The 15,143-nt window shown below is 36.8% G+C and overlaps 1 protein-coding gene across 4 annotated transcripts in view; it reads right to left on the minus strand.

The window, feature by feature from the left end:
• Nucleotides 1-15,143, minus strand: part of PTPRK (protein tyrosine phosphatase receptor type K) — a 611,833-nt gene that overhangs the window by 327,219 nt on the left and 269,471 nt on the right. The window lies entirely within an intron of this gene.

Here is a 15,143-nt window from a genome sequence, read left to right on the forward strand (position 1 = left end):
CCATACATGACTGCTGGTAAAACCATAGACTTGACTATATGGACCTTTGTTGGCAAAGTAAAGCCTCTGCTTTTTAATATGATGTCTAGGTTGGTCATAACTTGTCTTCCAAGGAGTAAGCATCTTTTAATTTCATGGCTGCAATCACCATCTACAGTGATACTGGAGCCAAAAAAATGAAGTCTGCCACTGTTTCCACTGTTTCCCCATCTATTTGCCATGAAATGATGGAACCAGATGCCATGATCTAAGTTTACTGAATGTTGAGCTTTAAGCCAAGTTTTTCACTCTCCTCTTTCATCAAGAGGCTCTTTAGTTCTTCTTTGCTTTCTGCCATAAGGGTAGTGTCATCTGCATATCTGAAGTTATTGATATTTCTCCTGACAATCTTGATTCCAGCTTGTGCTTCATCCAACCCAGCGTTTTTCAGGATGTACTCTGCATATAGATTAAATAAACAGGGTGACAATATACAACTGTCCGTGACGTACTCCTTTCCCGATTTGGAACCAGTCTGTTGTTCCATGTCCAGTTCTAACTGTTGCTTCCTGACCTGCATATCAGTTTCTCAAGAGGCAGGTCAGGTGGTCTGGTATTCCCATCTCTTGAAGAATTTCCCACAGTTTGTGGTGATCCACACAGTCAAAGGCTTTGGTGTAGTAAATAAAGCAGAAGTAGATGTTTTTCTGGAACTCTCTTGCTTTTTTGATAATCCAGTGGATGTTGGCAATTTGATCTCTGGTTCCTCTGCCTTTTCCAAAACCAGCTTGAACATCTGGAAGTTCATGGTTCATGTACTGTTGAAGCCTGGCTTGGAGAATTTTGAGCATTACTTTACAAGCACGTGAGATGAGTGCAATTGTGCGGTAGTTTGAACATTCTTTGGCATTGTCTTTCTTTGGGATTGGAATGAAAACTGACCTTTTCCAGTCCTGTGGCCACTGTTGAGTTTTCCAAATTTGCTGGCATATTGAGTGCAGCACTTTCACAGCATCATCTTTTAGGTTTTGAGTTCCACTGGAATCCCATCACCTCCACTAGCTTTGTGTGTAGCGATGCTTCCTAAGGCCCACTTGACTTTGCATTCTGGGATGGGAATGGAGGGAACACAGCTCCACCCATCAACAGAAAATTGGATTCAAGATTTACTGATCATGGCCCCGCCCATCAGAACAAGACCCAGTTTCCCCCCTCAATCAGTCTCTCCCATCAGGAAGCTTCCATAAGCTTGTTATCTTTCTCCAACAAAGGGCAGACAGACTGAAAACCACAATCACAGAAAACTAACCAATCTGATCACATGAACCACAGCCTTGTCTAACTCAATGAAACTATGAGCCATGCCATGTAGGGCTTCCCAAGACGTACGGGTCATGGTGGAGTGTTCTGACAAAATGTGGTCCGCTGGAGAAGTAAATGGCAAACCACTTCAGTATTCTTGCATTGAGAACCCCATGAACAGTATGAAAAGGAAAAAAGAGAGGACACTGAAAGATGAACTCCCCAGGTCAGTAGGTGCCCAATATGCTACTGGAGATCAGTGGAGAAATAACTCCAGAAAGAACGAAGAGATGGAGTCAAGGCAAAAACGACACCCAGTTGTGGATGTGACTGAGGGGGTTTCCGGATGGGGAGACACATGTGCACCCACGGCTGATTCATGTCGATGTCTGGCAAAAACCACCACAATATTATAAAGTAATTAGCCTCCAATTAAAATAAATAAAGTTAATTTAAAAAAAAACAAGATTAAAAAAATAACCTTTTCTTTATAGAAAAACAACCTGCTATTTTAAACAATGATGCCATATAAATGGTGATATATGCTGTCCTGCTATTTCCATATGGGCATCTTTTCTCTACCACAGATTAACAGCAAACTTGAAGGGCTATAAAGTACACTAAATTTGCAAGTCATCATTGTTAAGAACCATAAGGTTAGAGTACCTCAATGCATTCTTTTATTTGCTCCTCACAAAAGAGCTGCAAGGTAGGTACACAGTTATTAATAGTCATATCTTGAAGCTGAGAAAAATTAAATAATGTGCTCGCCTAACAGTCAAAACTTGAATACTCAACTCAAAAGGTCTACACAGTTATACACGAGCTAAAGAACACTGGTTTCAGAAATCACCTTGTCTTTTTACCAACTTACTACTTGAAATGATAATATTGTCTGTTTGCTGTTTCAAGACTGTGATATATTTTCCTAGTGGTTTGGTTTTCAAAATAAATAAGACTTAATTTTCTTCCAAAAAAAAAGAAATCAGACCCAGGTTCTAATCCTGATTATGCCACTGACAGGTGATATTGGGTCACTCTCTCTGGGTCACAATATCTTCTTCTATAAAATTAAATCACTGAACTGTAATATCTGTAACATCTCTCTAGAATTATGATTCTGTTTCACCAGGAGGGAAGGCAACATGTCTAGAAGACCAGGGTAGTGATTACACAACTAAGAACAAAATGATACTAAAGGGAAGAATTCAGGCAAGGCATACAGAGTGCAAGAAATAAAATAATCTTGTACTAAACCAGGTCTCAACACAGAAGCTTTTATATGCTTCCTTCAAACAATGTTTCCAAGCATTTCCAAGTTTGTTTAACCAACAGGGCTTGCCTGTGGATTTAATGCAAACATGAAATTAAAGTAGCATATGAAGGTATGCAGAAGATTGTAATTGGGGGTGGGGACAGAATTGCTAAGCAGTTCACCTGAAAATTAGATCTCACTCTGTTCTAGGGATTATCAAATATCAAAATGAAACATTTTATAATTTATTATGAGATTGGCTATTATGTTATTAATATTATAAAAGTACAGCTAATTAAATGATACTTTTGATATAGAGGTTTTCAGGAACAAGCAGAAACAAAATATCCACAGATTAATGCATACCCAGAAAATAACAAATCAATATCAGTGATGAGTCTTTATAAAGTAAATGGTAAAAGGAAGAAAGTCTCTGATTCATCTACATGCCATAAATGCACCTTTGAACAGGCAAAACTGTGATGCATTTCTTAAACCAATTTATAAGAATGGAAGTTACTTAGGTCAGTCAATAAAATATGAATTATTTTATGTTCTCTCTCTCCCTTATTCTTCTATAATTTATTATTGCGCCAAAACCTATTAACTGCTGTATTATTTAAAACTTATGCCTTTCAAAGGAGCAAAGATCTCTCTTTTATTTATATTTGTTTTTCACATTCATAATAAAAACATGTGGGCACATATATGTAAAATACACAAACCCAAGAAAGCCATGATTAGGTTTATAACTCAGCCTCGACCCACCCAAGCTGCGTCATGATTTTACTATGTGAGAATTCATGAACCTCTCATATGCCTTCTTCATTCTCTCAAACACAGAGCTGATCTGAAGGGGATCGCAGGGTAACATGTGAACTATTCTAACATGGAATAGGCATTCATTACATTCTTTACTTCTGATTAGAGTACAGTTAAGAAAGGTCATGGCTTCAGTGAGGCTTCCTACAGCTCTCAGGAAAGACCTCCAATATGTTGACAAGAAACATTTACAATGACCTTTCAGGATCTCAGGAATCTCTTGATCGACTCATGTTATCCCCAGGGAAAGAACAATGCCTGGGTGTCTTTATTTTTGTCTCTATACAAAGCTGTTAACCACTACATCAGACCCACCTAACCGTCCAAAACACACAGTCCAACCAAAATTACGAACATGATGGCAAACACGAGACAGAAAAACAAAGAACTACTATTCACTGAACACTTACTTGCCAGACAGTACCTTAGGCACTTCTGAACAAATGTGAGGTCTAGACACAATAAATAAGTTGTATAAGGAAAGAGAAAGCAAGTGATTCAGCTGGGACTTTACTCTAACTGGATTTAATCCCAAAGGCCATGCTCATTAAAACTGTATAACTCTTCCTCCAACATATAGCTACGACCAAGAAGTCACAAAACATCTTCCCCTGAAAAGTTTGTACTGAGCAGTTGACCAAACAACCCACAAGACTCCACAGTTAGTAGCAACAACATATAAAACTCCCTTATCTGTGGTCTTGGAACCATGGCTATGTACAGACTCTGAAACATTAAGTAAAATATTCATTTCTAGCTTAAATATCCTAAGGATGGTGCAAATATACACACATGAGTGTACATCAAAGCTGTCAATAGCAACGGTATATAAATTAAAATTTGAGATTTATGAAAATAGATCTGGAAAGTCTAACTAGAAAAGGCATAAATAAAAGAGCTTAAAAAGATCTATTTTCTCTACCAGTAACTACTTGGGTTAATGAACCATTCTGATTTCCTTGTGATTATAAGGAAATGTACAGTTCAGCTGACATACACACTGAACCATCATAAAACTATCAGCATCATGTTTTAGCACCTTAGAAAATTTCTATTATTCCTCTTTCAGTCTAATAGAGTAACAGGAAAACCAAGATAGGAGTGGCAGGGAAGACTGGAATGAAGTACTCAGTTGCTATGAAATAATCACTGTGTCAAAGGAATGGATACATTTGTTTGTGCCTTTCCAGTCTTATGCCCAGAGGTGTGTGATTATCTAATAATCACTGCTGTTCCCCAGAGAAACATGTTTTGCTTCATGCTACAATTTTTTTAAAATGAAAAACGTACTGCTAGAGGTGCCTATTAAATTGATGGTGATGACTTAAATTAACCCACATTTGTCACTAAATTTCAAGGGTCATCCATTATTGAACACAAAAAGACATATTTCTTACATGATGGGAAGCATTAAACACAAAGAAAGTGAGAGAACCATGTATTATAGCTTATATAAGATAGAGAACTATTAGAAATACTTGATTTTCAGTCTTCCTGGGAATCAGGGTCCATATACAGAAAGGCAAAGCATCAGAGACATGCAAAGAATAAAGCGGTTTACTTGTGTTTGCCAACTGCATTACTGACAGAAACCATCGTTATTCTGTAATAATCACTGTGCCCCAGTGAACAGTAAAATTGTTTTTAACAATTCATTTGTTTTACAACCTCCAAAACATAATGGCTCTAGTCAAATTACTGTAGTACAACAATATGATCATCTACCCCCTAAATCAGTCCTTTATCTGGAGTCCTAAGTCCTCTTTAAATATAAATGTCATCTAAAGCAAAATATTTTCAATATATTGAATCCATTCTTACTATTTCATTCTTTTGCTACCCATGTATTTTCTAAAGACAAAACAAGATAATTCAAATGTTTATTAACGACTCAACAAACAGAAGTAAAAGATTTAATGTACTTCCTTGAGAGATACTTTTCCGATTTCTTTCCTTACCTTGACAGGAAAGAGAGAACTGTATGTTAACATTCCTGAGGGAAATAGTCATTAGTATTTTCATTTTCTTTCCACCAACAAAATATAAATATGAAGTCACTGAAGATGACTTCTGAATGTTCATCTTTGATCTTCTTCAGTCATTTTTTGTACTTCTACACTCATGAAAATCATATGTACAAGCTATCTCTCTGATGTTACAGACAGAAAAAAAGAGACCACATCAATCAGTAATTTCATTGTCAAGTTAGACCCAGGCAGGAGTATAAGGTGGTAAAAGTGTCTTAAGTGAAGTGAAGTTGCTCAGTCATGTCTGACTCTGCGACCCCGTGGACTGTAGCCCACCAGGCTCCTCCATCCATGGGATTCTCCAGGCAAGAATACTGGAGTGGGTTACCATTTCCTTCTCCAGGGGATCTTCCCAACCCAGGGATCGAACCCGGGTCTCCCGCAGTGGTGGCAGACGCTTTAACTTCTGAGACACCAGGGAAGCCCCAAAAGTGTCTTAAGCTCAGGGTTAATTAGTTCCAGAAAAGTCCCAGAGGGCAGGGATTTATTCCCTTTGATAAAGCAAAGGCAGTTTAATAAAATGGCCCCTAATATTCAACTCTAAAATCCCAGTTTGTCAACTTTATATGAAAAAAAAAAAAATTGGAATCTTGCTGTCCTGCAAAAATTTGTAACTAGTCCATTCATTAAATTCATTAATTTCTTCATTATTAGAATAAGAATGAAATTGACTAATGGTAAGCCAACAGCTACAAGTAAATGTTATAAACCTGTCACTGAAAATACATGAAAACTAAATTTGTAAATTACATGTATAAAAAGTATTATGGGATATTTTAGTACTAAAACTAAGCATGTTCTGAATAGGTAAATATCTGTGAGACAAAAATCATTAGATAGCATAAATAAAAATATATAAGTACTTAAATTGAGATAAGGGTTCAAGCAATAATTCCTAATTTTAGCAACTAATTCTCTGCCCAGCAATGAGCAAGACAATATGGGGAAGACAGGTTACAGCATAATACATGAATCCTCTGCTCAGCAGAAGAAAAAATAAATTTTAAAAGTACCTAACTATAACATCAGACAAACAGCAGGACATTTGGCTACAAACCTAAATTAAAGACAATCCCAACAATCAAGGAAATGACAACCCACTCAAGTATTCTTGCCTGGAGAATTACATGGACAGAGGAGCCTGGCAGGCTACAGTCCATGGGGTCGCAACGAATCAGACACTACTGAGCCACTATCACTCATTCACTCAACAATCAAGAAGCCAGAGACAGGGTGAAGTAAAGGAAGGTACAAAACGACATTATATGGGTTATGTGGATGTAGCCACATAGATGTGTTGAAACACACATCTGGAGTGGCTCAAAAGAAGGTAACAATTAAAGGGTATGATTAGAGGGGCCAGAAAAACAGGCACACAGTTTTGATGCTTCAAAGCCAGTTTGCAGGATGCCCCAATGTGGATACTGATGCCGGGTAGGCCATTTAATCAAGAGAATGACATATAGAAATCTAGGTAATGGTGGGAATAACGAATGTAACCCAGACATGAAACATGACAAAGACAGTGCAATTCAAAAACTGATTCTATCATGAAAAAATGAAGAGTCGTTTGGGTTATGATAAAGTTGAGTCAGTTTCAGCTGCAACATTTCCAACTAGAGAAATTATGAGAATGATGTGGTACTGATAGAAACACAAAAATTGGACACAGTTGGAGTATAAAGAGTAAATATAAACAGTTAAGACCTAAACTATTGATAACTGAAAGTATAAAGTAGCCAGCTACACTTAACGCAAAATCTTTATTTACATGCATTTCTTTTACCACCTGCATAAGTCCTAGGGATAAGAACCGGCAGATGTTAAATTTGGGATCATTGTTTTTTAAGTATCTTAAAATCATTGATGTAGTAACTAGAAGGCAATATATTCTCCAAAAATAACTCCTCCAGTATAATAAATGTGCTGCAGCTTTTCTACGCAATAAGGCAAAATCAATTTAGCATTCTCGATGGCAACAAGAAAAGTCTTTAAATGAATTAACTTTGGCTTCCACTGAATCTACTTTCTTAGTCAATTATCTTTAACCCATAGCAGGCAGCCTTTACTTTTGGCCCATGATGGATTTCCCGGAAACCACATCTCACAGATAGCTGTAAAGAGCGTTAGGTTTTCCCATAGGAATGATCCTGTAAGTTGGGTACAGTTTCTGACACCAACAAATCATGATGATGTCACTCATACATTATGAAAAAAAAAAAGCAAACTTATTAATGTACAACTATAATCAGTTTAGGGCTTCCCGGGTAGCTCAGCTGGTAAGGAATCTGCCTGCAATGCAGGAGACCCCGGTTAGATTCCTGTGTTAGGAAGTTCCCCTGGAGAAGGGATAGGCTACCCACTCCAGTATTCTTGGGCTTCCCCGGCGGCTCAGACAGTCAAGAATCCACCTGCAATGCAGGAGAGCTAGGTTCGATCCCTGGGCTGGGAAGATCCCCTGGAAGAGGGCATGGCAACCCACTCCAATATTCTTGCCTGGAGAATCCCCATGGACAGAGAAGTCTGGCGGGCTACGGTCCATGGGGTCGCAAAGAGTCAGACATGACTGAGCGACTAAGCACAGCACACAGCATAATCATTTTAAATATAATTATATTCCAAGTCATCTAAAATGTCAGTACTGAGGAAACCTTAGAAAATATCTAAACTGCAACATCTTATTTTTCTCAGATTAAAAAAAGAGACATATATAGGTTAAACTGGATTCAAAAGATTTCAGTATTAGAACTTTTGAGTTCAACTGGCTCAAAGATCAATATACTTAACATTCATTTCCCAACTTTACAAAACCATATGCAATGAGCGTAAGTAATTAGTAAACACAAGAGCCAACGTGCTACAAGCTAAACGCATTTCATATCAGACAGGCAATTCTGACATATTAAATTCTGAGCATTTTCCACATATGGTACAGATGCCAGAAAACTCAGAAACATCATATATATGTGTGTGTATATATATGTGTATATATGATGTGTATATATATATATATGTGATGTGTATATATATATATATATATATATACACACATGTCTCTATGGAATGTATAATATGAGCACCCAGGAGTCTTAACTTTTAGAATGCATTTTTGAAGAGTAGTTGAAGAGTATTTAGACAGTACACATTTATTTAAAATGCTACTAAGGAAATTTTTAATTTATTTCTGCACTCAAAAAATAGAAGTAAAACCATCTCAGGAAGCATTCTGTTTAAATGTAGCCATTGTCATACAAACGGCTTTGTCATATAAAACGAATTTGTCATACAAAACAAATCTCGTCCTATAGGAATCACTGAACCAGTCAGGCATCAAGAAGCCAGCTCTTGCTTTGCTTTTTGTTGTTGTTCAGCCGCTAAGTCATGTCCAACTCTTTGCAACCCCATGGACTACAGCACACCAGCCTTCCCTGTCTTTCATTGTCTCCCAGAGTTATGTCCATTGAGTCAGTGATGCTATCCAACCATTTCATCTCCTGTCACCCTCTTCTCCTCCTGCTCTCAATCTTGTCCAGCAGCAGGATCTTTTCCAATGAACTGGCTGATGAAAACATCAGGTGGCCAAAGGATTGGAACTTCAGCTTTGTTTTTTCCTTGTTTTTTTGTTTTCTTTTTAAAGCCAAGATTTTGACTTCCGTTGTCAACTTGTGGCAAGACATTCTTCACTGAGGTCCTTAACATCAAGGACAGCCTTGAAGGAAATTATAAAGAAAACACACACATACAAGTCTGCCTTAGTGCTACAGTCTATGGAGGGAGAGAATAGAAACTGCAACTTTTTGCCTTGATAACAGTGAGAGAAAGACAAATTTCTAAAAAAAGAAAGAAAAACTCATCTGAAGTTAATCCAAGGTAACTGAGATGGCTGGCAGAGGACCACGTGCCAAAGAAGCCACAGCAGTTGCCAAGTTAAAAACCAAATGAAACATGGGACCCTATTGCCTTAGAGTCAGAGCAGTGATTACTAGTTAAGTGCTTTAAACTTTGACAGCGATGGAGAGGGGACCGACCAGGTGTCCTCACTGTAGGCATGGTCCTCCCTGGTACTTAAACAAATCATGATGAAAGCACCACAGGGAGGTTGAAAACAGATGATTTCATTCACCCCCCACCCTGTTATCAGCTTTATAAGAGCTGTAGCTGAAAGGTGGCTGATAAAACTAATGTAGTAATCTCCCCTGCTAGGCTTTGATCTGGTTTTCTGGCAGAAGCACCTATTATCTACTCAAAACAGAAAAAGAAAGAAAGAAAGGTCTGATCAGGTGCAAATCTCTATTGGCACCTTGGCCTAAGCTCTGAAACCCCCTCCTCACTCAAAGTCTAAAGGATTCAGAAAACACTAGCACACCGTGTTCTCAACTTTGAAGAGATCATTACTCAAAGTCGGTGAACTGTGATTATAATATCGCTGGTTCTCTTCCAAGACTATTATTATATAATCTCTGGCCAACACTGTGTGCTTTTAGCAAACCCCACAAGTTTATTCATTCTATTTGGGAAAGATGGAACAAATGCACTTAAAATTAATATCAAACTGAGAGGTTTAATTAGAAATTTACTAGGAAAATAAGTATTAGAATATTAACAGCACCTTTAACTATATTAACAATTCAGTCTTCTAAAACAAGAATTCTAAAATCAATCATAAAGTTTTGCATATGTTGATTATAAGGGATTTAACCACACATGGATGAATCATGAAAATATAGGTTAAAAATAATAAACAATGGATTTTTAGTATGACATTAAAGAATATATCAAATATTTCAGAAAGCAGTAGTATTTAATCTTTGTGAAGTCCCAAGTCCCACTGTTTCAAAATCATAGGTTCTCTACCTTAATGAAGTATGTAAAATTAAGCTCACAAGCAGCAGAAGATCAGAATTGGACAACTTAGTTATACACAGAACCCAGATTTTAAACCTGAGTCTTCACAACTCCTTCAAATTTACAATCTAACATGCAATGTCTTCATCTGTAATCACTTTTAATATTGAACTCTAGACCAAAGGATGTCTTGTGAAATGGAGAAACAGTCATGTATTTTGGATACAAGACTATCTAGAATCATCTCCCTTGAATACACTCATGGAATACCCAGTTAAGAAGAATTCTAGTAAGGATACATGAAATAGTAATCAATGCAAAAGAAGCAATTTACTACTGTAATGTCTCAAGAGTCCCACAACAGTATGGACTTTACAAGCTTTCTTCTCACCATCAAAATGAATAATAATAATGCAGTGAATAAAATTTAAAACTATTATTATAAACTTATATTCCATCTCTTTCCCAAATATATACATATATAGGTAAGCCACGGTTCCTTTTTCAATTATTAGTGAACATAGTTTATCAAATATATTACAGTAAAGAGTGAAAACAACATAAACCACAAAATATCAAGCTCCTATTTTGTAAAAGGCAAATGTTTAACTTCTCATTTCAGTCACTCAGTCATGTCCGACTCTTTGCAAACCCACGCGTATGCAGCATGCCAGGCTTCCCTGTCCATCACCAACTCCCAGAGCTTATTCAAACTCATGTCCATCGAATCGGTGATGTCATCCAACCATCTCATCCTCTGTCATCCCCTTCTCTTCCTGTCTTCAATCTTTCTCAGCATCAGGGTCTTTTCCCGTCAGTTCTTCGCATCAGGTGGCCAAAATATTGGGAGTTTCAGCATCAGCATCAGTCCTTCCAATGAATATTCAGGACTGACTTCCTTTAGGATGGACTGGTTGGATCTCCTTGCAGTCCAAGGGACTCTCAAGAGCCTTCTCCAACAACACAATTCAAAATCATCAATTCTTTGGTGTTCAGCTTTCTTTAAAGTCCAACTCTCACATCCACACATGACTACTGGAAAAACCAGAGTTTTGACTAGATGGACCTTTGTCACCAAAGTAATGTCTTTGCTTTTTAATGCTGTCCAGGTTGGTCATAGCTTTTCTTCCAAGAAGCAAGAGTATTTTAACTTCCTGGCTGCAATCACCATCTGCAGTGATTTTGGAGCCCCCAAAATTAAAGTCAGACACTTTCCATTGTTTTCCCATCTATTTGGCATAAAGGGATGAGACCAGATGCCATGATCTTAGTCTTTTAAATGTTGAGTTTTAAGCCAGCTTTTTCACTCTCACTTTCATCAAGAAGCTCTTTAGTTCTTCTTCACTTACTGCCATAGGGTGGTGTCATCTGCATATCTGAGGTTATTGATATTTCTCCCAGCAGTCTTTATTCTAGCTTGTACTTCATCCATCCTGGCATTTCACATAATATATTCTCCATGATGTTTACATTTCGCATGATGTACTCTGCTTGATGTTTAAATTCTGCCTTTACAATTATAATTTTTAAAATGTTGGCCAATAGACTAGACCTACTATTTCAAATAATAATGACCTACAATCTCAAATAAATAAGATGTTTTAAATTGCATCACCAAATTGTTACTGTTTTATTTTCCTAAAAGAAGTGCATTCCTAGGACACCAGAGGGTATATTCTCCTTGCCTAGACTTTGTCTCTGATAAATGAAACATTTTTCATCTCCTATAGAAACTGTTATTTTACAAAAATCAGAAAACTACAACTATAATCAAATATGTGGTTAAGTAAATTATTCAGTTCAGTTCAGTCGCTCAGTCATGTCTGACTCTTTGCGACTCCATTACTATGACCCTATAAAGACATCTCAGTAATTATTACAAACATAACTTGAAAATTCTTGATCATTTTCAAATTTACTATCCAGCCATACTGAACTGCTTATTGGGGCTTACAATTCCCCTAAATAAATTCAAACTTATGTCTGTCCCATTGGCAGATATGTCTGCAGAGGAAATCACTGGCATTCACAGTCAAATAAAAAGCCCACTTGTTCCACTGGTCACCACAGAAATAGACTTGAAAGCATTTAACTCTGGGTCCAAACAGATGATTCAGAAATCCTTCTAAAAGTCACAAGAAGCTTGTCTCACCATTAAATTTTGTAGGCCAGCTCATGGAAGTGCATTAAGTGAAATACCCTGATTTTACTTGCATAAAGTGAATATCTGTCTGTACCATTTTCAATTATCATGGAAAAAGTTAAAACACAAATTTCTGGTTGAAGCTAACCAACAAAAGCAGTATGAGTGAACTTGGCCCTTTTGTTGATGCTGAGGTCTGATAACTAAAATTATTCAATAGAATCACGTTTAAAAGCACATTTACACCATAAGCTCTGTTATGCTCCTGTTTCCCCAATGAAGAATAAGTAAATCTGTGTGACTGCAACACATCAGACACCAGCGTGAACACTTACCATGTACATTAAGTGTACACACTTAAGATGCAGGTATTAAATCTATTCGGAGGTTAAGATACTAAGCTTCACAAATGCTGACTAATTTCACGTGCTGTGCTGTGCTGAATCACTCAGTCGTCTCTGGCTCTTTGTGACCCCACAGACTGTAGCCCGCCAGGCTCCTCTGTCCATGGGGACCCTCTAGGCAAGAGTACTAGAGTGGGTTGCCGTGGCCTCCCACAGGGGATCTTCCCAACCCAGAGATCGAACTCAGGACTATTTCAGAGAGCTCAGTAAATGAACTCAAGTGGTTCTGAAGCCCGTGCTCTTAATTTGCATGCAGCACTGCAAGAATTATTTCTATATATAGTTCTGTTTACTTTTTTCAGTGTGAAGCAGAATGCTCATAGCCCTGAGATGGTTTACTCTATATTTTTATTTATTTGTGGAATTTTTGTGTCTTTGTTTATAACCAACAGGAAAGTTCCATCATGTTACCTGAAAAGGGTAAAGAAGGGTTCAAGTATCTATAGCCCCCATCTGGGTCTATTTGTCTGTAAAGAGAAAAGAACTAATAAATTGGTAAGTGAGGGCAGTGCCTTAATTTTAGGAATGGTTACAATAGTGAGGGACTGAACGGAGAAAAAGACTAAACCAGGAGTTGACATTTCTGATGGTAATCACAGGGAATAAGGATTAGATTACTCAACTCTATGGCAGGAGGTGAGCATGGTCTCAATGAGTGGACTTAACATGCGGACTTAATATTCAAATGTTCTGGAATGAAAATAAACCACAATGGGAGACATGACGCAAAGCAAAGGGCACTTATTATTGAAAGTTAGCACTTTAAATCCCACTGTCACTAATTCTTTGTACAATGTCACAAATACGGCAAATTTAGGCCCCAAATTGTTTTCACCTATAAAACGAGAAAGGTGGCTGGACAAAATGCTTTCTAAGGTGCCCTTAAGTATTAATTTTTCACTGGTCTAAAAAGATAACTTGCTACACCTGACATATTATAAGCAATGCTTCAGGTTCTTTCCAGATTAAGTATTGTATTTTTCTTTGCCCACGATATATTTTTCTTTGTTCTTTCGGACAAACCAAAACCAACCAAGCTTCCAAAATGGGAGTAGTATATATAAGCAATATCTATTTTGTAGAATTTAACCAGTGTAATGATACATGTAAAACTTTAAAACCATATTAAATATTCAATTAGCATCAATTAAATATTAAATAAATATTAAAATAATTTATTATGAGATACTACATCTTAATTACAAATGCCAATGTACTGAATTATTGAATACACAAGTGCATAAGATTCTGCTCAAGGCAACATATGTAAAGTTTTATGATATCTGTAAGTAATTTAAACACAAACTTACTTATGTCTACTAACAGCATTTACCAGTACATCTTATTTAAGACAGCAAAAATACTGTATTTAAACACAGAAGTTCAAGAGAAGTTCAAAAAGAAAACAAATTTATTTCTTTCATAACTATTCTTTTCCACTTACAGATGTTTTATATTTATTTATTTAGATCTGTCTCCTTTCTCTTCTAGAAAAGACTAAAAGCAGCTGAAAGGATACATTAGCCACAAGAAAATTCCACAAGTGCAAAATCAGAGGGAAAGAGAAAAATAAGACTAAAGACGTCAGTTAGAGACAGAAATAAAGCTCAAATATTTTTACCATAAACATTTATATACTTCATATTAGAGAGCCATAAATTGGTTCTAAGCTTTCTAGCAATAAATGCAGCATGCAGTTCCAGTGTAATTTTATTCAATAAAACAATTTCTTTGGGAGAAAAACTGATGTGTTCCTTGTACTAGTTTCTGAAGATCTGGTTTGATCTGGAGATAGATTTTAGATAATATGGGAACCTAGAGGTAAAAAGGATCAGTTATCTTTTAAGCAATCTTCCTCAAATATTATTTCTCCAAATCATGGACTCCAATGAGTTCAAGACTGTTCCCTTCCTGAAAAGGACTATGGCATAAAACTATTCAACAATGCCATTTAAATGCAGACACACATGTTTCAACAAACTCTAAATTTTAAGAAATTATGTATAAGAAGCCCATATACTTTAATAAGAATTAAGGACTATCACCTTAAAAAGATCTGACCATGCCCACTTGGGTACCCCTTCGTTGCAGAGGGCAATAATACCACAGGAATAGAGATTTCTTTAGAAAAGTTTATTTTAAATCTTCTCTAACTGAAAGACAGTGCATGATCTGCTGCCTGGAAAGTCTGTTTCTTATAGCATGGCACAAGAGTGTGAACCTGAAAGAAAAGTTTCACTAAGGTGAAAACAGCTGTCTGCTTCAGTTGATTGAGGGGGGAAAAATAATTCAGTAAAGGAAACACAGGAAGTTTAACTTGGAGCTAAGTTTAAGAAATACTACCTGTGAAGTATAATCCAAGGTAA

This window comes from Dama dama, chromosome 26, assembly GCF_033118175.1.
Source record: "Dama dama isolate Ldn47 chromosome 26, ASM3311817v1, whole genome shotgun sequence".
In the NCBI taxonomy this organism is placed as follows: Eukaryota; Metazoa; Chordata; class Mammalia; order Artiodactyla; family Cervidae; genus Dama; species Dama dama.